The sequence below is a fragment of the Alexandromys fortis genome, unplaced genomic scaffold, assembly GCF_014885135.2.
Source record: "Alexandromys fortis isolate MF-2015 unplaced genomic scaffold, M_Fortis_MF-2015_v1.1 scaffold_23, whole genome shotgun sequence".
NCBI lineage: Eukaryota > Metazoa > Chordata > Mammalia > Rodentia > Cricetidae > Alexandromys > Alexandromys fortis.
Genome location: NW_026067907.1, coordinates 3,584,273 through 3,612,224, shown reverse-complemented (window position 1 = coordinate 3,612,224; position 27,952 = coordinate 3,584,273). Strand labels below are relative to the sequence as shown.

General features: G+C 45.8%; 2 protein-coding genes across 3 annotated transcripts in view; both read right to left on the bottom strand.

The window, feature by feature from the left end:
• The window catches only part of Tiam2 (TIAM Rac1 associated GEF 2), a 234,998-nt gene extending 224,465 nt beyond the window's left edge, over positions 1-10,533 (bottom strand). Inside the window, exon 1 of one of the 2 annotated variants that reach the window (XM_050135807.1) lies at positions 10,480-10,533. The gene's annotated coding sequence lies outside the window, so the exon portion shown is untranslated. The remainder of the gene's footprint in view (positions 1-10,479) is intronic. The other variant, XM_050135806.1, reaches the window with a different exon arrangement.
• Scaf8 (SR-related CTD associated factor 8) overlaps positions 1-27,952 on the bottom strand; it is a 186,016-nt gene that overhangs the window by 3,295 nt on the left and 154,769 nt on the right. The window contains exon 22 of the transcript XR_007590657.1: positions 10,480-10,565. The gene's annotated coding sequence lies outside the window, so the exon portion shown is untranslated. The remainder of the gene's footprint in view (positions 1-10,479; positions 10,566-27,952) is intronic.

Here is a 27,952-nt window from a genome sequence, read left to right as displayed (position 1 = left end):
AAGCATCATTACAAACATACAAGTCCTTTGTTCATGCCCCTGGCCTGTGGCAGGTATACATTTGTAAAATATTAACATTTTTGGGTTTAACTATAAAATTTCCCAAAATTATAAATAGGCTTTATGTGCAACTTACTATATATATGGACCTTTGGGAATTCTCAAGGTCTTAAAAGTGGTAACTTTCTAATATAAAATTAAACCTGACTGCATGGGCTCTTTAAAAAACGCATTGCACGGCATTGTTTCCTGGTGTTCCCAATTTTTTCTTCGTAAGTGAGAAACATTCATAAAAGTCAAACACGACTGCACCCTCAATAGAAACATGTCTCCCCTACATCTGTTTTTATGCAGCCCCTGGCATCTACTTAGTCTCCGTGAATAGCTTCCTTAATTATATGAAATCAGCCATTTACTGTACCAGGAGAAAGCAGTCAGGCAACCCGGCTCTGGGGAAGGGTTCTGGAAGGCCTGGGATCAGAAACAGGAAATGCCTCAAGTAGAGTAATGAGAGCCTGGTGCACTGTGAGTGGGCTCTTGTATGGCTTACGCTGAGTTTCCACATCTCGAGAGGCTGGACAAGCAGGGTGTGTCTTCCTCACAGACACAATGGATTGCTTCTAATTCTGCAAAAAATGTTTGCAGCAGCCCTCGTAGACAGGAGACTCCCCCACCCAATGGCAGTATGATGTCTGGAGCAGCCCCCGTGGGCAAGAACCCCCCCCCAACAGTAGTGTGGTGTTTGCAGCAGTCCCTATAGACAGAGACCCCCCCACAAAGGCAATGTGGCATTTGCGGCAGCCCCCATGGACAGGAGACCCCCCACCAATGGCAGAGTGGTTTAGCGCATCAGGAAAGGCTCTCTGCAAATTCTTCGATGTTACTTTGTTTCAACAATGGAGCAAAAATGGACTTCTTGTGTTTTGTTTTGCTTAGTATTTGTGACATAGAAGGTTCTTGTGATGAAGAAATGTATGTGGAAGACCAGATGGAGTCTCTGAGGCACAAGAAACAAGAGGACAGAGAGCCAACCTCCCATCTGAGGTACAGAGAGGTGGTTCTGGTCTCAGGACTGCATTATTGTACATTAGGAAAAAAAAAAAAAAAGCCACCCGCTCATCATTTCCCTAGGAAAGAAACAAAAGCTTGCATCTTCTTCATAAAGACCCACCCAGAAAATAGAAATAAAAATCTATTCAGACCTGCCTGGCTGTGGTGGGGCATGCTTGTAATCCTAACACTGGAGAGGCTGAGGCAGGAGGATTGCCTCTAGTTCAAGGCCAGCCTAAGGTCTAGTTAGCTGAAGCCAGCCAAGGCTACATAGCAAGACCAAGTCTCAAAGGATAAAAACAATCTATTTGGACTGAAGGGTGTGTCTTAGTCATTGGGGACTTGTGTAGAAAATGAAAAACTTTAGATTTGATCCACAGTACAGAAGACGAACAGAGGAAAACCAGAGCACAGTACATGAAAGAGAGCTTAGAAAAGAGGACCCTGTGCTAACAGAGCAACTTCTTTAAAGTGAAAGTGGCTCTGGAGGGAAAGCTGGGTGACGCCCAAGACAGAGGTACACTACAACTCACGAGTCCAGGAAGCTACTCAGGAAAGTGTTAAGTCACTGATGGAGCAAGGAGGACATTTTTCTAAAGCGGAGTTGGGGGTGAGTCAATGTACTCTGACACAGGCTTAAGCATGAGGGTGGAGTAAGAGAAGCCTTCTGAAAGAGAAAGACAGGAAGAGCGGGGCTGTGGGCATCTCGGAGACACGTTGCAGTAAGGGAGACAAACCCAAGTGTAGGTACTGGCTTCTCAATGGAGGATGGGCTGCTATTTAAAAATGCAATAGCCCGAGCCGGGCGGTGGTGGCGCACGCCTTTAATCCCAGCACTTGGGAGGCAGAGGCAGGCGGATCTCTGTGAGTTCGAGACCAGCCTGGTCTACAGAGCTAGTTCCAGGACAGGCTCCAAAACCACAGAGAAACCCTGTCTCGAAAAACCAAAAAAAAAAAAAAAAAAAATGCAATAGCCCTTTCAGGAACCTTATCATTAGGGACATTCCAATATAAATAAGGGAAATCTTGGTTTGGAAAAAAAAATTTAAATGAAATATGTTGCCCGACATCTACTCCAAGTCTGTCGTTCTCAAAAAGGCATTTGCAGAAATGGGAGGCATCAGGGTCCTGACATAACATGATGTCATAGACCTGGCTTATAGCAGGTCTTATAAAACAGGCACAATTATTCTGTTGCTACAGATTCAAAGTCATTCCGTCTGTCTCACTTGCTGCTAGGGAACATGGTCAGGGAGGTAGGGAAGGCTCGGAGCCACAACAGAGTGATCCACCCTATTTGGTTAGTCACAAGGGTCCCAGGATATGTGGCTGGGGGCTTCTGCTTTTCAGAAATTCGGGCTTGAGGTTTCATAATTAGATGTTTCCAAAAGAAGAGAAGAATTAACCTTCCTGGTCTTTCTGCTTCTGAAACATCTGCACCACCATCCTTTATGAAGAGCTGGCCTAGGACTGTGAAGGGATGGTTTGGGGTAAGACCGCTGATATGAGCAGAGCCCGAGCCATGGGTTCAAGGCACTTCTGCATTTCCACACTTCCAACCTCTGGGCCTGTCCTATAATACACTGCACGCGGCTAAGTGTGGGATAAATGAATGAACTCTCACCAGGATGCAGGACTTCATGTTTTTACACATGAGCTTAATATAAATTGAAAAGGAAAAAAATAAATATACACAGAATTATAAACGATACGCTGGTGATAGATGCTGTATTAAACATTTATTTCTCTTATTTGAAATTTTGTGAAAGTCAAGTTTAAGTTAATTCCTAAGGTTCTTCAAATGGCTGTGGAGGATAAGGGTACCACATGGAGCTAAGACTTCCATAAGGCAAGGGGTCTGCAGCTCAAGCCACGTTCAGGACTGGGTCTCCAGCACTCACGTTCACTTCGCACAGAGCAGATGCGTGATAAGTGATAGTAGGTGCGCGATAAGGATGTTTGTAGAAACGCAAAGCATTTCTGAGCATTATGAGCACTCGGAGATCATCTCTATTTAGGTAAAAATTCCCCAAATCTTTAAGTAAACAGTTGATCAAGATTGTCTCTATTTAGGTAAAGTCTCAAAATTTTTAATTAAACAGTTGATCAACCATTTACTGGAATTATGACAGTTAAGAATAGGCAGCTTTGCTGGACAGTGGTGGTGCACGCCTTTAATCCCAGCACTTGGAAGGCAGAAGCAGGAGGACCCCTGTGAATTTGGGCTAGCCTGGCCTATAGAGTGAGCTCTAGGAGAGTCAGGACTACACAGAAAAACCCTGTCCCGAAAAACAAAAACAAAATCCCAAACAAACAAAAAGACAAAGAATGGGCAGGCTGTGAATGAAGGCAGATGGAACTCCGGCCTTCTTCCTGGGTTATTCCTGGTTTCTAAGTTCACAATCTCCTGATCGGCATACTCCTGAAAGTCCTATAGTGTTTTAATTAACTCCAACGAAGAATGCAGACTTTCCGCATCCCTTACTGGTTTGTACCAACGTGCTTCCTAAGCAGGTTTAAAGAAAACTGAGGGAGGAATAATATGAGCCACCACAGGTTTATGGGGTGCCCATAACAAAACAAAACCACAAGATGGCTTCCCTGAGAAAGATCCTGAATTCATACAATGGCAAAGATCCTTCATCTCCCAGGATGGGCATTTGCTCCTTAGCTTTCTAGCTGTGTATCCACCCAGGCAAGCCTGCTCTGTCTGACTCACACCATGGAAATGCCTGACTTGGCAACGCACTTGGGTCTTCTCATCTCAGGCGTCAGCAGAAGTCCAGGAGAAACAAGAGAGCCAGGACTTGTACCCCTCCCTTGATGCCATTCTGCAGTGGTCCCTAGAAGGTGGAGGCTGGAAAGACACACTGTGTCCTGAGCTAAATGTTGTGTGGTGAGGCATGGGGGAACCTGGGTGGGGGGAGGGAGAATCAGTTGCCAGATGGCACTCCTCTCTCTCCATTTCCTTCTTCTTCTGTGGGCCTTAAAAGACTGAAAGGGATCAAATAACTGCAAAGAAATAACGAACATCAAAGATTTTGGTGGAGAACATGGAACACAGATCTTTCTCCTGCCTCCTCTCCAGTTCAGCTCTTCCACTCAAAATAGAAGAACACACTCAGCCAGCAGTGGTGGCTCACACCTTTAATTCCAGCACTTAGGAGGCAGAGGCAGGCAGATCTCTGCAAGTTCGAGGCCAGCCTGGTCTTCAGAGTGAGTTCCAGAGAAACCCTATCTTGAGAAACCAAAAGAAAAAAAAAAAGAACATGCATACACACACACATAGATATGTATATACATACTCATATAGGCACCACACACACTCACATGTACACTCAAGAAAAAATTAGGAACTATGTGTCATTGGGGTAGTGAAAATGTCACATTAGTCCAAACATCACCCCCACTAGCAATCTGCACAGGATCAGCTATGCCCTTGGCCACGGCAGAACACTCAGAGACCAGCAAACCAATCTTGGCTCAAGACCTTGAGCCACATTGTACTTGACGTCTGTGACATGACTTTTGGACTGAGACACACTTAGGGCATTCACCACGCCTGTCACACTTAACACATAAACAGGGGGGGGGGGGAAGGTAGTTTAAAATTTAAACAGCTCAGCTTCCTAGACAAGTCCTCTTGCAACAGAGATCATAAACTAAGCTTACGGTCCTCACCCGTTCGTTTTGCAAAGAAGATGTGTTTCAGCTAGTGTGTGTGTGTCTCTCTCTCTCTCTGTGTATACATGTGTTGTGGTGCTAGGGATCAAACTCAGGGCCTTGCATATGCTAGGCAAGAGCCACTCACAGCTACAAAGCTCATCACCAATTCCATGAAGGCAGCCCTAGACATTGCCCATCCAGGGATGGTTTGGTCCCTAGGATGCCCCTGGGAGACTAGAAGGAGTACATTGAAGACCCGGGGCCAGAAAGTTGAAGATCTGGAAGGGAGCTGAGCTCTTCATTTCGGTCCTCTCTCTTCCAGTTCAGACGTCAGTGCTGCTGTCGGGTTTTCAAAGAGCGAAGCTGCAGGTCTTTGACCCTTTCAGTGTTTCAAAGTCACCCATTCCTGAATGTTCAGCATCCTGAGGTGTCGGTACCACCCTGACTCTGCCACCAGTAAGTAGGTGCGTTGATTGGTCATTAGTAAGTGCCTAGCGCTTACTCCAGGAATTTGCTATCTTAGTGATGTACCTCCATTCCTGTTCTGAGCTAACGCTGCTAAGTATCAACATTGACTTAAAGTAACCCAAGCTGTCAACCAAAGCACAACTTCAACAAAAGACCAACTCCTCTATTAAGTTTTGAAAAGAATGTACTACCCATTGCTGGGAAATGCCAGCATCGGGAAGCTGGACTTGAGCGGAACTTTGCAGTGTTCGTCTGCCTGCCGCAAACACGCTAAGTCCCTGCAGCCAGCTGTCGTCTGGTAAGTCAGGCAGCACTTGAGATGCTGTGACCTCCATGCCTGTCTCTGCCCAAACAGTGGCCTTGTGGTTATGCCAGCCTTCAGAGGGACTGAAGAGGCCCTGGCACAGAAGCGACAGGGAGAAATGGGTCCAAAGTCTGGGTCCCTGTCCCCAGAGAAGGCTGTGAATGGAGGGGAAGCCTGAGCACATCCTCGTGGGGATCATAATCCAACTGTAAAGATAAGAGCCCCTGTGAGTGTGCCATGCTGCTCAGTGGGAGGCGGCTGTGTGCCAAAACAGGGGACGGCCCTGCCTGAGGACAACCTCAAGGTGTGGGAGTGACTGGGGAAAAAAAGCAGCACAGCTGGCGATGAGAAGAGGAGGAGACGTGTGAGAGGGGGAAGCTTGGAGCAGAGGTCATGCTGGGATTGCAGTGGCCTGTAGGTCACGTGGGAGACAGACCTGTCTCCAGCTAGACACCCAGAGCACCAAAAGTTCCTGAAGAAGCGAGGAAAAGAAAGCACTGCTATCTGAAAACAAACACAGGAACCATGCTAGGTGGGGAAAGAGAAGCAGAAGTCGGCTGGGGGCAGGGCCCCAGGACCATGGTTAGCATCTTGGTCCCTGGGTTCAATGGTGCATGCCTTTCCAGGCCTGCTCCACTAGGATCTGGAAAGATGATGTTTCTATATCCTTTTTTTATTTTAAAACTCACCTTTGTGGGTTTCTACCTCATGTAGTTTAAATGAACTTTACTAATGTAACAGGAAGTGCACATGACATGTAAGCAATTTAAAACAGAAGCGTTCAAGTTGGACACATTGACTCACGTCTGTGACCCCAAATATGCTAAGAAGGTTGCTGCAAGTTCAAGGCCGGCCAGAGTTACACAGTGAGGTCTAGGACAGCCCTGTGCTACACACTTACAAATACAAGTCCACGTGTTTACTCTCTAGACTTCCACAGTGTAAATCACGAGGCTGGCTCTGATAATGAGGCAATAAAACAGCCACTGCCAGAGCCCTGGCCTCTCAGCAGGCCTGGGAAAATGGTTTATCCTGGATCCTCTGGCAGCTGCTGATATAATGAGGAAGTAATAGACGGAGCCATCCAGGAAGGAAGTCTGAACACTTTGCAATTCTCTTTCTAATCCAAACACAACAAAATCTCCTCAATGCTAGACTATGGGCACAGGCTGTGAAATTCCACACAAACTGAACCTCCCGATGTGAGAACTTTCACAGTGAATTTATCTGTGGAGCATAGCACAGGAAATCAGAGCACTTTGCAAGAGTAGGGGAAATCAATGCTGAAATCAGTTTTCGTTCTTTCTTTTTTTCCCTTTTCTTTTGTTCTGGTGCTTGGAGCAGAACCTAGGGTTTGGGGCATGCTGGGAAACACCTATACAACCAGCCAGCTGATGTTTTTTTTTTTTTTTTTTTTAAAAAAAAAAGCCATTCCCAACTGAGATGGGACTTCAGCAGGATGGGATGGGCAGAAGCAGGCTGCAGACCTGTAGAAGAAGGGATGAAGTGGCTGCCCACAGACTACCCTCAGAAGGTGGCAAAGGCAACAGTGAGAAGGAGCAAGATTTGGGGAGTAAAGATGCCTGTAATCCCACAGAGTTCTCAAAGCTTCATTCAAAAAAAAGAAACACCCTCCCTTTTCTCCAGGAGATCAATCCACAAGGGTAGACACTTCAAAAACAACCCAGACTTCTGGATAGGTGGGCCTTTTACCTCCAAAGTACCTCAGAGCTTGAAGAAAGCAGTCAACTGGGGTGATGCCAGCTACCATGGAGCACACAGAGTGAGATGGGGTGGGAGGAGGGGCTGGGCTTGAGCACTGAGTATTTCTGGAATTCCTGGGTCTGGTCTCAAAGCTATAGTTATCTCTTTTTGCAGGATGGCCACACTCAGACCTGCTACTCCCACTATCTGCATGAATGGGTTGCACACAGGGAAACCTCTGGGTCCCCTAGGCACAGAGTGACCACGCAGAAGGGGCACTGAAGTACTGGGAATGGACACACTCTGGGACTGTCATGACCATGTCTGGCTGTATCTGCATGCTTGTAGATGGACGCTGGTCAAGGGAGTGAGGACCACAGACTAATATGTCTTGACTCAGAGGAGATGGAACCATAGAGACAGGGGAGTCATGTATCTGTCCACTCTGGAGAAAGGTGGGATCGCTGTCACCATAGCTACACAGTGTGGGTACTGCAAAGGTACAGGGCTGGGACCTTAGAGGAATTTATACTACAGCAATGATTTGGGGAGACAGTGAGCTTACAAGGGGCGTGACGTCTTCCTGGTCTTGTGTCTTCATACAACAGAGAACACCTGCAGATCCCTAGAGTGTCACAGAACATTATACGTGCACCCCCTTCCTTCACAGTAGATAAACTCCAAAAAAGCCTTCCAGAAGCTACAAATCATTGTTGAAAGTTGTGTGGCGCCGGTTCTCTGAGAAAAGTGTGCGGGTTTGAGCCACTTCCCTGTGGCGAACTCTAATAACTGAAAGCACACAGTAACACATAGCACAGATGTATATTACCATGACCCTGACCCAGATCTCAGAGCTCACACCCAACTCTCTACATGCCCCAGACCCTGACTGTCAGCATCTTTACCACCCCATTTCAAAATGAAGACAGTAGCCCGGGAAGAGATGATGCCCAAGACCACACTCACGGAAGCACAGAACCAGGATCTGAATCTACAAAGTGAAGCCCCGAGGCCTGTACCCTCGTCACTGCAACATTAAATCTTAGACACAAGGAGGGATCCAGACCTGGTGATCCTAGTCACTCAGGCTAAAAGCAGGAGGACTGCAAGCTCAACAGCAATCTGTTTGGTGGGACCCTATCTCAATATAAAGAAGTAGAAAGAAATCTGGGCAGCGGTGGCACATGGGAGGCTGAGGCAGGCAGATCTTAATGAGTTTGAGGCCAACCTGGTCTACAAAAGTGAGTTCCAGGACAGCTAGGGTTGCTTTACACAGAGAAATCCTGTCTCAAAAAAAGAAAAGGAAAGGAAAAGAAAGGAAAGGAAGGGGAGGGAGGGAGGGAGGGAGGGAGGGAGGAAAAGAAAGAAAAAAGAAAAGAGAAAGGAAGAAAGAAAGAAAGAAAGAAAGAAAGAAAGAAAGAAAGAAAGAAAGAAAGAAAGAAAGAGAAGGCTGGGGAAGACTTATGATGGAGTCCTTGCTTAGCATGTGAGACGCTAGGCTCAGTCTCCAGCATTTTGGGGGGAGGGGCAGGGAGAGTAAAGCAGAAAGGAAACTGTGCTGAGGACAGTGCCTGGTGCAGCCCTTGGGGAGAAGGCAAAACCACATGTACACTGTGGTGAATGACAGGCCACTGAACCACACACAGCTATGGCAATGAGCCTCAGAAAGGCAGGCATGAGTGGTGAGCCTCGCATAGTAGATGGTGAAGGAGGGAGAAGCCCGTGCTAGACAGAAAGGATAGCAATGGCACAGCTGGATGATGGGTTCAAGGGAAAGGAAGGGGTGGCATGTGAAGAGGCTACAAAGGCCTTGAAAACCAGGACACTGGCTTTGATCCTACAGGATTTGAGGGGCCTTTAGGGTACCATTAGGATGTGGCATGATGGTACATGCATTTATTTTAGGAGGAGAGTGATGAAGGTCCTTTAGGAGGATAATTTGATGAACTGACACACCACAGTAAACAGCCAGTCATCATTTCTGTAGTGGGGATGTGACAACTTTTCCACTGCACAGAAGATGGGTCCTTTTGTTTTATTTTATAGACAAGGTCTCAGACAGTGCAGGCTGGCTTTGAACCTCCTATGTAGCAGAGGAGAACCTTGAACTCTTGCCTTTAGCTCCCCAGTGCTGGGATCAGAGGTAGGAATCAACATGACTCTTGATGCAGTACTGGGGACTGAAGCCAGGCCTTCATGTATGCTTGGTAAACACTATCTATCAACTGAGCTACACTCCCAGCCCCTGGAAGGGGAAGGTAGGAAGAAGTCCTTTCAGAAATGTGCTCACAGAGTTTGGCCTTTCAAGTTGAACCTTTTTGCCACCTCGTTTAATTTTCCATTAGAATCTTAAGGCCCAATACTGAGATCCTCCAGGCTGTGGGTCTGGGGGCTACACACTGCAGAGGTAGCCTTTCCACCCTGAGCGTTTTCCTCTTACATGTCAACTTCAAAGCCATAGGGGGTTAGGAGGTGTGGTAGTTTGAATGTAATTGGCCCCATAAGCTCATAGGGAGTGGCACTATTAGGAGGTGTGGCTTTGTTGGAGTAGGTGTGGCCTTGTTGTAGGAAGTGTGTCACTCCACAAAGGGGAGGTCGGCTTTGAGATCTCATATATGCGCAAGCCATGCCCAGAGTCTCAGACCACTTCCTATTGCCTATGGGATCAAGAGGTAGCTCCTTCTCTACTCTCAGCTCCTTCTTCAGCACCATGCCTGCCTGCCTGCCACCATGTCCCATCATGATAGTAATGGACTAAACCTCTGAAATGCCTTCCTTTATAAGAGTTGCCAGGGTCATGGTGTCTCTTCACAGCCATAGAAACCCTAAGACAGCAGGTATTATGCTTTATATGTAAAAATGTGCCCCCAAAGCTCACATATTTGAACACTTGGTCCCCAGCTGGTAGTACTGTTTGGGAAGGTGGGATCAGGCTGGAGGAAGTAGATCACTACTGGTCAGCTTTGAGGGTGATAGCCTTACTTATGGTCTATCTGCTTCTGCTTCCTATTCTGACAAGAGGGAGGCTGAGGAACCCTGCAGCACACTAACACATCCATGGCACCATCTGCCACCATGACTTTCCCATCACTGTGGACCATCCCCTCAAACCATGAGCCAAGAGAAACCTTTCTTCCCTTAAGTTCATATATGAGACATTTGGTCACAGGGGTAAGAAAGATAATCATACAGTGGGCCTGATGCAAGTGTGGCTCTTGCCCCAGCCTCAGGCCAGCATGGCCACTAAGGACTCCTAAAGACATAGAGACAAACAAAGTCATACTGACCTCCAGCTATAGCCAGGCTACTCAAGATGAACACTTCACATCCTCCTAGAAGCTTAGACGCTCTGCAACTTCTCGATCATTCTGTCCTGAAAGAAAACAACAAAGAGGCTCATTGAATTACTAATAGTGAACTATCTCCACTCATGTAGCATCAAATTAATCACTGGCAGTTCATGCGCAAGATGGAGTAGAAATCAAAATGAAAGTCTGATGATACATGCAGAAGTTCACTGGTTGAGGCTTCTCTTACTTTGAGAACAGCCAGCACTCTTCTTCGCTGGCTACATTGTCAATGAAAGCATCACATATTCTTCCTATACAGTGGTGGTGAGAAATGGTTACAGTGTATCCTTCCTATACAGGTGGTGAGAAATGGTTACAGTGTATCCTTCCTACACAGTGGTGATGAGAAATGGTTACGGAAAGCCAAGGTTGACAATGGGAAGTTGATTGCCCCTCTGCAGCTGAGAAAACCATTTTGGGGATGGTTTCTCTTTGTTGCTTATGTTCTGGGGAATGTAAAATGAAGGACACCTAAGTTTGTACTTGAGAGTTCAGAATTTTGTGCAGAATACATTTGTATAGCAGAAGGGACAAGATGCAGTTTGTCACCTACAGCCTAGCAATCAGTTTCCGGTCAAGTCTGAAGTTCAGTAACCAGGGTACTTCCTGTGAAATGGTAATTAACCTAGCCTGAAACTGTAGCTTTACAAGGGCTTTTGATCTAGAAAATTCCTGAGTTTCACGTTGGTTTAAAATTTACTTTATAATCTCTCTAAATATGAAAGTTTTTTTTTCTAATAATAAGCCCAAGTCTCTGCATTTCATAGAAAAACGAGCCCTTCAGGATTTAATAAAAAGGTCCCCAGGACAGTTCCATGTTTTCAGACAGAAGTTGACTTGTCCCCAGAGAGCAATTTGCTTCCTGCCACCTCGGAAAATCTTAGTCCTTGAGCTGGTTAGGACCTTGGACTAACGGAGTCCAAACCTCTCATCGCACTTAAAAGCACTGTGTTATGGAGCCAGTCAATTAGAGATCTGGCTGGAGGAGACCAGATCAAATGGATGGCAATGAGCATCTGTTGGTGCCAGGTTCCAGGCTCTCTGCTTCAAACAGGTGACCTCACAAGCAGCTCTCAGTCCCCTATGAAGTACAACAGCATGTCTCCATTTTACAAATAAGATCACAAAATACCAGGGAGGCTGTGCTCTTTGGCTCAGCTCTTGGATCTGAGCGTGGCTGGCAAGGCAGGGGCCAAGTGGGTGCTGTGTACACAAAGGGATGATTAGCACATTTTCTGACTGCAGTGAGCGCACAATGTAGTGTGGGTGGGGAGGGGAATTAGGTACCTTAAATAGAACTCTACTGTTCAAACTCCAGCTTCTGACACATTAGGACACGGTACTTTCTAAAATGGGTCTCTCTCTCTCTTTTTTCTCCTTCTTCCCTTTCCCTCAGTACTGCAGACTGGACCTAGAGCACTGCACATGTAAGACAGGAATTCTAACACTGAACTATCGCCCCCAGCCCTATTTTTCACTTTTCATTTTGAGACAGGGTCTCAATAAATTGCCCAGGGTAACCTTAAACAAATTCTACAACCCAAGGCGGGCTTTGAACTTGAAATCTTCCTGCCTCAGCTTCCTCAGTAAGCAGCTGAGATGTAGGCCTTCTCCAGATTGCAATGCCATGATACTGTTAGGTCTGTACTTCAGAGGCCAAGACACGAGGATCCCAAGTTCCAGACACAATAGCAAAACCCTTGCCAAAAAGAGTACATATATATACAAAAAGAGTATATATATATATATATATATATATATATATATATATACATATATATATATATATGCATGCATGTATGGATAAATAAAGTGAAAACAAAATAGACAGATTAGAGAACAGCATGAATTAACTGACAATAGGAAAATTCACAGGGATGTGTCTCTCTGTCATTTGTGAGCCTGTGTGCACTGCTCTACAGTATAAAATCCATTCATAGGCTATGATGACAAAAAGGCCTGAGGGCTGCTGAGTTCACAACAAAGTGACCACTGTTTTTTTCAAGGTTCATGTGAAATGGTGAGTGCAGAGGAGCCAGTGTCTGCTGGGGCAGAACCAGCACGGAGATCCAGATCAAGCTGGCTACAGCCTGTTCCTCACCAAGGATGAGGTGCTTGGGGCTAAGAAGAACTCTCAACACATTTCAGGGGTAAAACAGTGTTCAGGCTAATTCTATATCAACTGGACACAAGCTACAGTCAGCAGAGGGGAAGGATCCTCAACTGAGAAAATGCCTCTATAACATCAGGCTGTGTTAAAAGATAAACAATATTGTAGAAGTTTTTCTTTTTCTTTTCCTTCCCAAATTGCTTTTGGTTATGATGCTTCATCATGGCAATAGTAAGTTTAATTAGGACAGAAAGGAAAATAAGAAAAAGAGGGGTTCCCCTTTTCCTTCAACCTGAGACTAAAGGATGGGTACATATGAAGCCATGGGAAAACTCCATGACACCCGCTCTGTACTTATGGTAGAACCCTATACCTAATTGTTAGAAACGAAGATGCTCTCAGACAGCGAACTCCATGAAAACAGTAGCGGATCTAGACCAGGGTCATTTGTGGAAGCAGGGCTGGGTCAGCTACCCAGACCAGAGAAGTCCTGAGACAGTGAGGTATACAGGAGTGAGACGGAACCAGCTACGTAGGCCAAAGTGGGCCTAAGAAAGCAAGCTCCACGGAGCGGAAGCGGATCTAGTCTGGGGACATTTGCAGACCAGGACTGAGCCAGCAACCTGGGCCAGAGCAGACATGAGACAGCAAATTCTACAGGAACAGGTACAGGGGAGCAACCACTGAGTGAGTGAGCCAGAGCCAGAGACCACTGTGGGTCTGGATGTGAATCTGAGACCTTCAAGAAAATAGACCTAAGCCAGGACCCCTGTGCCTCTGGGCATGAGTCTAGGACCTCAGAGGAACGAGGAGGAACAAGGACTGAGCCAAGAACTCTGTAAGTCTTGGCATGATTCTGGGGTTTCAGCTCAGAATTCTATAAGACTTTCAAAGAAGAACTAATACCAATACTCCTCAAATTATTCCACACAATAGAAACAGAGGGGACTTTGCCAAACTCTTTTTATGAGGCTATAATTACCCTGATACCCAAACCACAGAAAGACATTACTAAGAAAAAGAATTACAGACCAATCTCACTCATGAACATTGATGTAAAAGTACTAAATAAAATACTAGCAAATTGAATCCAAGAACACATCAGAACCATCATCCACCATGACCAAGTCAGCTTCATCCCACAGATGCAGGAATTGTTCAACATATGAAAATCTGTCAATGTAATCCACCATATAAACAACCTAAAAAATAAAAACCACATGATTATCTCATTATATGCCAAAAATTATTTGACAAAATACAACATCCCTTCATGATAAAGGTCTTGGAGAGAGAAGGGATACAAGGAACACACCTAAACATAATTAAGGCAATATAAGCAAGCAAACAGCCAACATCAAACTAAATGGAAAGAAACTCCCAGTGATTCCACTGAAATCAGGAACAAGACAAGGTTGTCCACTCTTTCCACATTTATTCAATATATTTCTTGGGGTCCTAGCTAGAGCAATAAGACACCAAAGGGAGATCAAGGGGATACAAATTGGAAAAGAAGAAGTCAAAATCTCACTGTTTGCTGGTGATACGATAATTTACATAAGTGATCCCAAAAAATCTACCAAGGAAATTTTACAACTCATAAACACTTTCAGCAATGTAACAAGATATAATTTTAACTAGAAAAAAAAAACAGTAGCCCTCCTGTACACAGATGATAAAAGGGCTGAGGAAGAAATCAGAGAATCTACACTCTTCACAATAGCCACAAATATCATAAAATATCTTGGAGTAACTCTGACCAAACAAGTGGAAGACTTGTATGACAAAAACTTTAAATCTTTGAAGAAAGAAATTGAAGAAGACACCAGAAAATGGAAAGACCTCCCATGCTCTTGGGTAGGCAGAATTAACATAGTAAAAATGGCTATCTTACCAAAAGCAATCTACAGATTCAACGCAATGCCCATCAAAATTCTTCAAAGACCTCAAAAGAACAATACTCAACTTCATTTGGAAAAGCAAAAAAAACAGAATAGCCAAAACAATCTTGTACAATAAAAGAACTTCTGGAGGCATCACAATTCCTGATTTCAAACTCTACTATAGAACTACAGTACTGAAAACAGCCTGGTATTGGCACAAGAACAGACAGGAGGATCAATGGAACCAAAAAGAAGACCCAGATATCAATCCACACATCTTTGAACACTTGATCTTGGATAAAGAAGCAAAAATTATCAAATAGAAAAAAGAAGCCATATTTGATAAGTGGTGCTGACATAACTGGATATCAACATGTAGAAGAATGAAAATAGACCCACCATGCACAAAACTCAAGTCCAAATGGATTAAAGACCTCAACATAAAGCCAGCCACACTGAACCTCATAGAAGAGAAAGTGGGAAGTATACTTGAATGCATTGGCACAGGAGACCACTTCCTAAATATAACCCCAGCAGCACAGACACTGAGAGAAACAATAAATAAATGGGACCTCCTGAGACTGAAAAGCTTCTGTAAAGCAAAGGACACAGTCAACAAGACAAAACGATAGCCTTCAGATTGGGAAAAGATCTTCACTAACCCCACATCAGGCAGAGGTATGATCTCCAAAATATACAAAGAACTCAAGAAATTGGCCATCAAAAGAACAAATAATCCAATAAAAAAATGGAGTACAGATCTAAACAGAGAACTCTCAACAAAGGAATCTAAAATGGCTGAAAGACACTTAAGGAAATGTTCAACATCCTCAGTCATCAGAGAAATGCAAATTAAAAGAACTCTGAGATTCCATCTTATACCTGTAAGAATGGCCAAGATCAGAAACACTGGTTACAACTTATGCTGGAGAGCATTGATGGTGGGAATGCAAGCTGGTACAGCCCCATTTGGATGTCAGTATGGTGATTTCTCAGAAAATTAGGAAACAATCTTCTTCGAGACCCAGTAATACTACTTTTGGGTATATATCCAAAGGATGCTCATTCGTGCCACAAGAACATGGGCTTAACTATGTTTATAGCAGCATTGTTTGTCATAGCCAGAATCTGGAATGCCTAAATGCCCCTCGACTGAAGAATGGATAAGGAAAATGTGGTACATTTATACAATGGAGTACTACACAGCAGAAAAAAATAACAACATCTTGAATTTTACAGGAAAATGGATGGAGCTAGAAAACATCATTTTGAGTGAGGTCATCCAGAAACAGAAAGACAATTATCACATGTACTCATGAGTGGTTTTTAAACATAAAGTAAAGAAAAACCAGCCTACAAATCACAATCCCAGAGAACTTAGACAATGACGACCCTAAGAGAGACATACATAGATCTAAACTACATGGGAAGCAGAAAAAGACAAAATCTCCTGTGTAAATTGGGAGCATGGGGACAGAGGGTTGAAGGGGAGGGAGATACAGGAAGAGAAGCAGAGAAAAATGTAGAGCTTAATAATAAAAAATCAATTTAAAAAAAGAAAAAAAGAACTGAAGATGTAGCCAGAAGCTCAACCAAGCTCTGGCTGGGTAGGGAATGGATCTTCCCAGCTCACTATCACCCAACAGTAGGAAAGCATGGAGAACAGGAAGCCAGGAGGCAGTGAGCCCAACTCCAGCTCAGCCTTCAGTGACCTTCATTCAAAAGGACAGTGTCCCTACGGATGTCATGGTATTGGGATATGTGATAGCCTTTTTCATTAAAAACAATACTAAATATTCTGTTATTTTTTTTAAAACTTCCTTCAGACATGTTTTGGCTACCGTGTTTACAAGCTGTGGGTTTGTGGCAACCCGCTCAGGTTTCTGACTACAGACTCATGGCTAGAGAGACAAGGTCCACTTAGAGAACGGCCTTGTGCCACCACAGTGTGCCTCCCTCTGGTGAAGGGTGTACAGTAAGGCAAGGGGCAGTCAACTCCTTGTGCTAGTTTGGTGACTAAAGAATTACATGTTTACCTATTAAGCAATGACATAAGATGAGGCCAAAATTAATTATCTTATCCACTACTGAACTGACATTTTACTAGGCAGATGTGTGGCAATCATGACATGAACTAAGTACCATACAAAATAAGTAGTTCCAGAGACAAGAAATAAGAACTCAGTGTTGACATTTTACCCAGCATTTATGATACGGCTACATGTCACAGGGTTATAGGCAAGTCCCTCACTCTGGGTCATCGCTAATAAGGGGACGTTAGCCAATACTTAAAGCAGAAGAAACGAGGTATGGTTTTGTTTTAATTCTATTAAGCAGCAAATTAAGGAGCTGGGCAGATGGCTCAACGGGACCTGGGTTCAGTTCCCAGCAGCCATACCAGGCAGCTCACAACCAGCTGACACTCTAGCTGCACTGCTCTTCCAGAGGACCTGAGTTCAATTCCCAACACCCACATCATACAGCTAACAACTGCTCTAACCCTCCAACTCAAGGGAGATCTGATACCTCTGGCCTCGACTGTCACCAGCACTCATGTGCACATACCTGCCAACACACACACATACACATCATTCAAAATAAACAGAAGTATTAGAGAGAAAAGTCAATTTAATAAAAAACAGAAAAGGGTTATTCTGTCTAAAATTATTTTATGAACCAAAAGGAGTCTAAGTCTAGGCTGCCATTTTAAGGATTACTATGTATTATTATATATTAATAAATTATGTGAAATTCTGAAAGCATTGGTTCCCATGAAAGATGAAACTACATTTGATTTTTTTCAGTGTGTAATTTTTCAAACAACTTTAGTCTTTATTCATTCACTCACCTATTAATTTATAGTCTCATTATATTGCACAGACTAGCCTCAACCTTGCAACTCCTGCCTTAGCCTCCAAAGTTCTGGGACTATCGGTTTCCACATCTAGACCACACTATCACTATTTTTAGAATGAAGAGTCTGGTTTGGCTTATAGGTTCAGGGGCAATACAGTAGAGATTTACATACACAATTGTCCTCCACAGCTAAAGGACACGTGGACTTGGGTTAGTCGATTGGTCCTGTTATCTTCATCTTAATGGAGAAGAAACACAAGAAGCGGGGTTAATGATTGCCCAGATTGCAGAACAGGTCTTGGTGACTCCAAAACCTAAACTTGCTCATGAGCCCACGGGTGGGGTTGATATTTCTGCTGTTTCTGCTAGAGTTACAGGCTGTTTTCTATTCTTTATAAGAAGATAACCTGGAAGAGGATGCCGGTGTTTATTATAACCATGCATGTCACAAAATCAAAGGTCTCACAGGGTGGAAAGTCTTTCCTGAATGTCAGCAAGCATCACCCTTCACTGTTAGTCTAGACTCTAAAGGAATTCATCTGTCCCTTTAAAGTATGTTTAGGTCTCACTGTTTTGCACAGGAGTAGGTGATACACTCTTTGTTTGTATGTGTTTAAGTCTCAAAGGTGAGGATGGAGAGAAGGCTCAGCAGTTAGGAGCACTGGCTGCTCTTGCAGAGGACCTGGTTCAGTTCCCAGCATGCATGTGGCAGCTCACAACCACCTATAACTCCAGTCCCAGAAGAGCTGACTTGCTCATCTGGTCTCCACAGGTACTGTATGCTCATGGTACACAGACATACACACCGGAACGAAAACACCCATACATATAAGACATAAATAAATAAATCTTGTTTGAGAATCTCAAATTTGTAGGTGCCACAAGTGACATAGTAACTAAAAAATAATAAAATTACATTAAGTTTTTAAAAGTGAGTCTATTGGTTGGTAGGATTTAGCTTAACTACTTCTTAGTCTTACCTAAAGGTTGTTCAGCAGACAAAGTGTACGAAGACATTTGCAGTGATAACATGGACTGAAAAGATGAACTGTGTGTTCTTAGTTCTTTATCTTGGTGCTGAGGATGCAGTCGCACATACTGAGTGCTTACTTGATGGCTTAGCTGTACCCTCAGCCCCATTAGATATTTTTGCAATGGGTTAGAAGAAGCTTTTCCAGGCAGCACAGCATAGTGGGGTGCTAAGACCCCTAAGAGGAAAACAGGGAACTGGGGACCACAGGAAGAGAGAGACTGGACTGTTGAAGCATGGAGGGGGTGGTGCAGGGGTGGCGGCCTGGTGCCTGCTTCTGGGACAGGAGAGTACACGGTTTCCTGGTTGGCTTGAATAGTGTTCGCCTACAATAAGGCATTACATCATGCACTTGGTGTGGCTTTCTGGAGTTGCGGGTTTTCCCCTTGAACTCCAGGGATTTACAGGAAGAGATCATTGGTTTGAAATAAGGAACCAACAATATGGAGATGAATTGCTTGGTATTTCCAGGCCTGGTAGGACAAGCAAAATTAAATTAGCTCTTTTCCCTAGTCTGGCAGGAGAGAGGCTGTGTGGTGAGGGGTGTGGTCACTGTCTGTGAGCTGTCACCCTAGCAGGAGCGGCTCCTCCCCTTTCAGCAGGTGTTCCCAAGGCTTAATAGCAGGTGTGTGTAATGTGCTGTTGCAGGAGACAACTGTCCTATAGCTTGGGGCCTAACTTAAAGTCTGGTGTCAAAATGTTTTTAGCTTTCTTGCTTGTGTGTGTTTCTGCATTTGTGTGCTTGTGTGTGTATGTGTGCGTGTGTGCTGTGTGTGCATATGCGCCTGTGGCATGTGTGTACGTGGGGGGGGGGGAGAATGTATGTATATTATGCATTTGCTCAAGTGGTAGAAACTGACATGTCTTCCTCCATCCTTCTTGCCTTTTATTTTTGAGACAGGGTCTCTCAAAGAACTAAGAGCTCTCTGATTTGCCTGGGCTCGCTGGCCAGACAGCCTCTGCCTCTCTCTGCCTCCACAGGGCTGGGGTTACAGGGCACAATGTGGGGTACCCTAGTTTTTAACATGGGTACTGGGGATCCAAACTCTGGTTCTTCCTCATGCTTTTACAACAAGCGTTTACCCACAGAGCCCTCTCCCCAGCCCTCTTTTTAGGTTCAGAATTTCTTCTTCCAGCAGATACGGCCGAGACAGACCCCCAGGTAAATTCTTCCAAATCACACGCCAGCTCACTCTGCTTTCTGGCTATGGTGTCTGAGCGCCCAACCCCCACTAGCCAAGGCCTCCAGGTTCCTCCTGGCCAGACTCCAGGGTGAGAAAAACCAGCACACGGCCAAGGCAGAACCTGAGTGTGCAACTCCAGCCCTCCAGAGTCCAACTTCTCTCCTTCTGCCATCACTGAGTGAAAACCGGCCCCTTCTGTTTATTTTCTCCCAGAGCTGTTTAACATAGGAGCACAAAGAACGAGAGCGAAAGCCACAGCCATGTGGACCGAAATGATCTCCAATCACAATAAACACTCCCAAAGAGGGAGGAAGATGGTAAGCGATACATTTCCTTTCTAACATTCTTTCAAATAAATGCAGAGCCTTTGGGGAGGCGGCCTGACATGTTTCCACTGGATGAAGAGGGTGGAGACAGGCAGGGCTTTGTGTACGAGCTGCCAGTGCCAGGCCCCATTCCAGCTCAAAGTTTGGCAACCACCTCCCAGGGGACAACAGGTTTGGAGCATGTCCACAAGGCAAAGGCAAAGTTGCTGCCCTGAAATCAACAAGGATTCTTTCCCTTTCGTTAGCCCTTGGCAGTGTGGCATCCAGGAAGACACTGGGCTCTGACATCGTCTCTAGGGCCTCCTGCCTCCTTTAAGCTGCATTTTGGCTTGCTGAGAAATATCAGGAGGTTTGGGAACCTCGGGATGCCACAGAGAGCAGGCCAAACCTAAATAATTCTGGGCCGCCACATTTTAGAGATGTTTCCCCTGAAGCATGTAAGCAAAATCCACGAAGCTGTAAAGCAACACGTGATGCTTGTGAATGAGGGATGCTGGTTTCCTCGTCCACGTCCATAGACCCATCCATTCTAACGGCAGGGTCCCTGTGTCTTTCTGCCTTGCTCACTGTAGAAATGGCATGGGACAAGCTGCATGCTAGGAAGCCTAGAACACACCACCAACAAAAACCCCCACACTCCCATCGCTGGCAGGAGAGGACATAAAAATGCAATTTCTCAAGGGCTTCCAAAGAGAAACACAAGGCTGGGTATGATGGCTCAAGCCTGTAAGCCCAGGACTCCAGAGCAAGAGACAGGGAATTCTCCGACAGTTCAAAGCCAACCTGGGATAGGAAGTGGGTGCAAGGTCAGCCTGAGCTGCAGAGGGGAGACCCTTCTCTGAAAGGTGGGTGCGGGGTGGGGTGGGGTGGGGTGGGGTGGGGAGTTGGTAGTAGTGGGATATGCCTACATTTCCAGTCACCTAAAAAGGCTGAGAGGGAGGGAATGACTTGAGCCCAGGAGTTCTAGGCACCCTGGGCAAAAGAGCAAAATCTCATAGGGAGAGAAACATACGAGGAGAGAAGATATGAGGAGCCAAAAGCAGTGGAGAGAGGGCGAGAGTGAATGGCGGAGGGAGGAAGGGAGGGAGAAAGGGAGGGAAGGAGGAACGGAGGGAGGGAGGGAAGGGAGGAGACTGGGGAGATGGCTCAGTGGTTAAAAACATGTACTGTGTGACCTCCTCCATCTCTTTGGGCACCTGCATGCACGCGCGCGCGCACACACACACACCTATACACATAATTGATTTTATATTAAAAAAATAAAAGTCTTAGAAAGAAAGAGAATGAGAGAGAGATGTGGAAGGAAGAAGGGAGGGAAAGAAAAAGAAAAGAGTCTGCAGTTTTCAACATGAAAAGATAACACCTCCTAAGCCATGGAACAGTCCCACCAGATGACAAATCCTTGCAAATCTATAAAACTCTCACCGTCAATGCCTTTGTTTGTTACTAAAGCAACGGCCCACATGCCGAGCTACAAAACACAAGAAAGCCTCAGCCACTTTAGGAGGTGACCTAGCGTTGTCATTAGTGCTGCCCCCTAGAGGTGTGTAGGACACAACCCGTGAGACTCCACGTCTCCCTACTGCTGGGATTACAGGCACCCGCCACCACCGTGGGCTTTCCTATCTCTTTTTTTCCATAGCTGCTCAGGATCTGAAGCTGAACCCACAAGCACTTTAGCCACTGAACCATCTCTCCAAGGCCAGATTTTTCTAGGAGGACATTTGGTTTTATTTTACATGTATGTCTTTGCTTGCATGTATGTGTACTCCATGTGTGCCTAAGTGTCCAGGGAAGCTGAAGTTACAGGTGGTTGTAAGCTTCCATGTAGGTTCTAGGAACCAAACCCAGGTCTTCTCCAAGAGCAGCAAGTGTTCTCAACCACTTTCTAGTACCCCCACCCAATTTTTAATATTTATCGATCATTGCCTCATCTCCAAGGCTTAGAAGACTTTCCCTATGTCATTGCTCAGAGAATATTTGTTCATCATTTGACTCTGCCCTACATGGGCCCTCTGTAAGGCCCGTGATTCTCCCCGGCATACCCTCTTATTCCTTTCCAGGGCCACTAAAGTTCTTGGGGTACACCCCTACCATAGCAAACGCAATTGCTAGCCCATAATTTTCTCTAAATGCCCATAATTGGGGTAGCCTCTGTGCTCTAATTAGTCATGGCTTCAGCTTCTGTCACATGACCTGGTACCCAAAGAGGATGTACCCAAAGCCATCATTCTCTTTGTACTGCCTCCACCTCATCTCTGCGAGCCTGTCCCCTTCCCCAGTGCGCCAGAAGACAGCTTCCTAGAATCTGGGTTTGGTGGGAGTGGCTACCTGAGGCTTAACTTAGCCTGGGACAAGCATGCTGAGGCCACTGGAGCATACGTGAAAAAGACAAAAAATCTGTGTCTTAGAACAAATGGCTTCTCTTCTTTCCTCATTTCCTCTTACCTTTTTAAAGAGAAATAAATGTATTTTTATGACCAGGAGAGGTCATTTTTATATATCTGAACACATGACTAAACAGCATATTTTTAAAAATCCTTTCAAGTAAGGGAAGTTAATGTTAGTCTCCTCATTTAGCCTAGACTAGAGAAGCACTTACAATATGGAAGCTGCCCTCCAGAAACGTTTTCAGAGGCTACATTTTAGCTAACTGATAGTTCTGCCATGTCCCCCAAAGGGAGACATTACGACCCTTCGCTACAAAGTGACCGTGCTGGCTAGTTCTATGTCAACTTGACACAAGCTAGAGTCATCTAAGGGGAAAGCATTTTGATGGAGAAAATGCCTCGGTAAGACTGAGCTGTAGGCAAGCCAGGAGAGCATTTTCCCAATCGGTGATTGACGTGAGAGGGTCCAGCCATAGTGGGTGGTGCCACCCTGGGCTGATTGTTCTGGGTTCTATAAGAAAGCAGGCTGAGCAAGCCATGGGGAGCAAGTCAGTCAGCAGCACCCTCCATGGCCTCTGCATCAGCTCCTGCCCTGTGTGACTTCCTGCTCTGACCTCCTTCAGTGAAGAACAGCCATGTGGAAGTGTAAGCCAAATAAACCCTTTCCTCCCCTTTTGGTTGCAGTGTTTCATCACAGCAACAGAAACCCTGACAGGGAGTGAAGTTGACTGGTGACTGTTTGACTAAACAAGGCCCAGGAGTCCCTGTAGGTTAAAGTGACTGCCCCAAGATAAATGGCTGACACCAAAGCCCAAACTGTAGAGTGCGCATCCATGCTGAAGGCTTTGGTGTACACACAACGAACTCACCAGACAGGTCAGTGAATAAGGGAGAAGACATCCGTCACCTCTGTGGCAGCCATCTGGATAGGTCAAGGAGTCACGGGGCAGGTGGGGACGGCCTGTGCTCTCCTTGGCCAAACACCATGGTAGATAAGAAAAGTTTCCTTGTCAGCTAGTAGGATTCCTTAGCTCATCTACCAGGTGATGGTGGGGGCTCCAGGAACACTGGGAGGAAACCTGGACACTCCCAGAGGCTTACCACTGGCTCCTCGACAACGAAATCACATACTACATGCTTGCCCCTCTCCTGGCACCGGTCTGGGGTGGCAGCAGGGTGGGCTCTGGCGAAGCAGATGGCATCTTATATCCTCCCTAAGCTAAATCCATCTCCTCCCGGAGACTAAGGGGCAGAGCAGGCATCTGGGTCAGTGTTTGTGTTTTGAAGACTGCAAGCCTCCTCCAGTAAACACCTTAGTAAAGCAGGGGGGGGTTGAGGGGGAGTTAGCTTCAGTTCACATGGAGAAAGCGAGGTAGTTAGGTACCCTTCCAGAGAGTTCTGAAGAAAACTACAGCTGTGTTGTTCGGCTGGGGACATGCATTCCAGAGTGACGGGTCCCCCTGCACACAGGAAAGTCTCCCTGTGCTCCGGGCAGGGAACCGGGCATTTGAGATCCTGACGCGATTGGCTTCCTGCGCCTTTGCTTATACAAAGGACGTTGCTTTACTTCTGAAATCTTTGTGTGGAGTGAACTTCAGAGACGCAAGAGTGTGGCCTAATAACGTCTGCTTAGGGGAAAAGACTGGGAAAGGCACCTCTGCCTCTCCATTTCCCGGGGCCTTCAAAGCGAACGTGGTCCGATCCAGAGCAATTTTGTCTGGGAGAAACACCTGTGCTCCCAAGGACCACAGTAACGAGACAAGCATCAGCACGCATCTAATTACCGCCCTTCCACATCAACAACCAGCCCCCAGGTTGGAGATGAGTCACCTCCCACCTCCAGAGCTCCCCTGAAACAGACGTCGCCAGCAGTCGCTTGAATCCCTCCTAACCAAACCAGGACCACTTTCGAAAGGGCTCGTGGCTTAGCTTCGCTCTCCAGTTAGCGCCTGTGTTTTCTTCCAGCTAGCCAATCTGTCTGTAATTAAAATCACATTGCCGCAAACCTTAGCCGGGATGAAAAGTTTTACCAGATGTATACAATTGACTAGCTGTAGCGTTTGGCACGCCTGCAATGGTCCCATTCAAGAGGGGCGAGCCGGGTCTGATCTGGAGCGTAGATTATAAGCTTTGGATAGGTTATGTTTCTCACGTACTAAAACTGTGGGTGACACTTAACCCTTTTTCAACAGTCACAAGGACGTGGGCCTGTAAGTCAATCAACAAAGAAGACCACTGCACAGCATCAAAAACTAAGCTGGATCCATGGCTCGGTGGTTAAGAGCCCTGGCTGCCTTTACAGAGGACCTGGGTTCGATTCCCAGCACGGGACCATCTGTAACTTCAGTTCCAGGGGATGCAGTACCCTCTTCTGCCTTCGGGAGGCACTAGGCACACATATGGTGCACAGGCATAAATGCAGGCAAAACATGAATACACATAAAATAAGATACAAAATTTAAAAAACCCACAACTATTTGTGGCACTGGGGAGATGGGTGAGGAAATAAAATGTTTGTCACGCAAGCACGAAGATTTTAATTGAACCCCCAGAATTCACATTAAAAAAAAATCTAGGTGTGGTAGTTCACACTTACAAACCCTTTACTGGGGCTCGAACTCCAGCCAGCCTAGACTGGTCGGTAAGCCACAGGCCAGCGAGGGACCTAGCCAAAAACAAAACAAGCAAGCAAAATCACACATACACACCAAAACAAAACAAAACAAAATGTGTGGACAACACCTGAGGAACAACATACACACTAGTACACACAGGCACAAACACACACACACACTTTGACTGAGGAAGTCCCCTTTGAAAATTCCTCTATCTTCTGAACCCAGATTAGGCCTCTCGGTCTTGATGGAGGCCGACCTTTCAGCGTCTCCACAGTCACGTGGACTCAGGTTGGAAAAAATGCAGGTGCAATCATGGCTTCCACACACGCAAAACAACAGGCACTCCAGAGATAGAGTGAGGTAAGAGACGAAGTCCTCTACTACTGTAGATAGTAAAACTTGAAACTCATGTTCCAGGAGGGAGCAGATAGAATACGAGCAGATTCAAGGAATGAGCTAAAGGCATACTGACTAAACCCGCTTCTGAGGTTCATTCCTGACTTTTGGACTAACATCAGGGAGTAAAAACAAGTCCCCACCTTATCAACCTCCCTTACACACCCACACTCCCCTCCCTTACACACCCACACTGTACCCTCCCTTACATACCTACACTGCACACCCTCACACCCACACTGCACCCCTTACACACCCACACTCCAACCTCCCTTACACACCCATACTGCACCCTCCCCTACACACTCACACTGCACTCTCCCCTTACACACCTACACTGCACCCCCCCTTCTATACCCACACTGCACCCTCCCTTACACACCCACACGGCACCCTCCTTTACACACCTACACTGGGGCTAACATTCTACAAGAAAAATAAACAGACCACCTAAGGTCAAAATGATGATGATGATGATGATGATGATGATGATGATGATGATGATGATAAAATGCTGAGGTAACCTTTAATACTCTCTGGGCCACAACAGCCATATTTGACACAACTTGTAGATAATATAGATATAGTTACAATTTTGCTTTAAAGACATTCTTAAATACAGACTTCAGAATTAGCTGAAACCTCTCACAGCATGTGACAGGAAGAAACATATGTTCTTAATCTGTGGGTTTAAATTGTTTAAGGATTACATCAATGAGCCTTCTCAGAAGTAAAATCAGGCCACCAAGCCCAGACACAAGAGAGTAAGAGCAGCGATGGGTGAGCCGACTTTCGAGCTTCATGTCCGACAACAAATCAGTTGTTAAAATTCCCTCTTAAATGGACTTTCATCCGCAGCCAAAGAAGTAAAAAGCACAAGCGCCCAGGGAACTAGAAAGGCCGAGTTTCTGGCTAGAGGTCTGTCCTATTGAGTTGAGCTGAGGCTGGAGTGAAGCCCCCAAGGTCCCCAGGACCCCAAGAGAGACAACCAGAGAGGACTGTCCTTCCAATGCCAATAAGAGTGAGCTCCCAAATGAAAATGCAAGGATTAGGCTCTCGGAACTGAGTGACAAGCCATGGACTATTCGGCTCACCAGATCGTTGGGCTGGGGATGTGGCTCACCTGGCACAGCGCCTGTCTAGCATGCGCACAGCTGTGGGCTGGATCCCACGCACCGCACAAACCAGGTGTGCTGGTCCACACCCACAGTCTCAGCACTTGAGAGGTTTAGGCGTTAGAATCAGAAGTTCAAGATCATCTTTAGCAAGTTTAAGACCAGCCTGGGCTATATGAGACTGTCTAAAACAAATAAACAAACAAAAAACTCAGAAACTTGCCAAATGAGACTAAAGAATGTCTTCTTTAAAAGAGGAAGGTTGTGGAGGCACTCAGTGATAAGGGACTGTTTGCTTAGTATGTGGGAAGCTTTAGGTTCAATCCTTAGCCTGCGCACGCGCGCGCGCGCGCGCGCACACACACACACACACACACACATACACACAACCGAAAGGGGAAGGTATCTTGAAATGATTGAAGTAGTTTTGGAGGCATGTGGTAAGTTATGAAAATCATGGTAGCTCATGGGTTAAGGAAAAGGGTAAACTGAAAATAAAAATGGATGAAGGAAGATGCCACAGTCAGAATAGCCAACAGGACCAAAGGGAAAGAAGAGGTTCTGCACAAAATGGAAAGAAGTGGTGCAGGCTGCCAATAGAATGGAAGATAAGGCTTGTCAGCGCCTGCACGGTCATCCTCAAAGTCGTGGTTTTTGTGTCCTTGTACAGTGTTCCCATCTGAACAGGAAAGGGCTAACTCCCCTGTGGTGGTATGAATGAAATGTCCCTAATAGTCTCCGGCATTTGGATACTTGGTCCCCAGCTGGTAGTACTGTTACGGAAGTTTGGGAGGTGTGGCCTTGCTAGAGGAAGTATATCACGAGGGGCGTGTTTTAGAGGTTTCAAACACTTCCCACCATTACCCATGTGCTCTCTTCTTCCTAGTTGTGATTCAAACTGCGAGCCCTCAGCATTCCGTTTCCTGTTCTCACCACCATGCTCCCCACGGTGACGGCGATGGACTCTCATCCTCATGGAACCATACATCCAAATAAACCCTTCATCTCTATAAGTGGCCTTGGCCATGGTGTCTGCATCATAGCAATAGGAAAGTACTGAGGATGGCCCCAGTAACAGAGGAGAGCACAGAGGCTGGCTGAGATAAAGGCGCCCAACACACAGGTGTAAGCCACCGGGTCTCACCGGACTCAGCACTTTCTACTGTGCCGTCGCTTCTGATGGCATCAGTCATCTGAAGAAAACGCAGACGACAAGTTTTTCTCCCTATTTCCCCTCACACATCCGCCATGTGGAGGTAAGGTCAGCAGATGTGGTGGCACACGCCGTGAGCACGGAATTTGGAAGGCTAAGGGAGAGTAAGCATCTAAGGACAGCTTGGGTCGTGTAGTGAGTGAGTTCAAGACCGTTTCAAAACAAGCAAACAAACAGCCGAAAAAAAACTTCTGAGACAAACACTCAGTCTTTAAATGTGTTTTTTTTTTTTCTTTCCCCTTTGGAAAATGTAATCCGCTTATTTAGTTAGTTAGTTCGTGCTTGGGAT